The sequence below is a fragment of the Anneissia japonica genome, unplaced genomic scaffold (assembly GCF_011630105.1).
Source record: "Anneissia japonica isolate Jap-2015-1 unplaced genomic scaffold, ASM1163010v1 scaffold94241_len764_cov77, whole genome shotgun sequence".
Taxonomy (NCBI): Eukaryota; Metazoa; Echinodermata; class Crinoidea; order Comatulida; family Comatulidae; genus Anneissia; species Anneissia japonica.
The window spans coordinates 1-764 of NW_022742397.1; the positions used below are offsets into that span (position 1 = coordinate 1).

General features: G+C 32.3%; 1 non-coding gene across 1 annotated transcript; it reads right to left on the bottom strand.

Moving 5' to 3' along the window:
• Window positions 1–531: 531 nt before the first annotated feature.
• LOC117119149 lies at window positions 532–650 on the bottom strand. Its single transcript, XR_004447145.1, has one exon. It is a non-coding gene; the product is annotated as a 5S ribosomal RNA (ribosomal RNA).
• Window positions 651–764: the final 114 nt, after the last annotated feature.

Consider the following 764-nt stretch of genomic DNA (forward strand, 5'->3'; position numbering starts at 1 on the left):
GTATTTCCTCTATATTTAGTGTCCTCGATTACCCAACACACATATTACTTATTATTATTATTATTTTTATTATTATTATTATTATTATTATTATTATTATTATTATTATTATTATTATTATTGTTATTATTATCACTATCATTATTATAATAATGATATAATCATGTATAATAATAGTGGATTCGATGTCACATCACCATAAAACACAAATTACTCGTCAAAGCTTCACACCATTCATCAACTTTAATAGCTATGTATTCGATCTCCCATCACCAGAAAACACAAATTACTCGTCAAAGCTTTATACCTTTCATCAAATTTATAGGTAAAGCTTCACTCACTCAAGATAAAAAAGAACGTTAGGATTTCACTACAACAGCAAATTTATTAACCTTAGACTTCGACGTTATTTGGCGACCTCTAAGGAGGTGGGTCCAGGCATTAAAGTGACGCCTGCATTAGGAAAATATTATGAGAGCTATGGATGCGCTACTATTGGTAAAATTAATTTTCTAGAAAAAAAATAAATGATGTCTACAGCACCCGGTATTCACAAGCGGTCTCCCATCCAAGTACTAACCAGGCCCGACGATGCTTAACTTCGGTGATCGGACGAGAACCGGTGTTTTCAAGGTAGTATGGCCGTAGACAAGGGTGCACCAACAGTGCAAACTTTGATCATCGAGCTCATTAAATGAAATTTCACCAAAATAAGTTTTTAACCAATGAATAAAACGATTCCATAGCAAAAAATTTTTTTATCG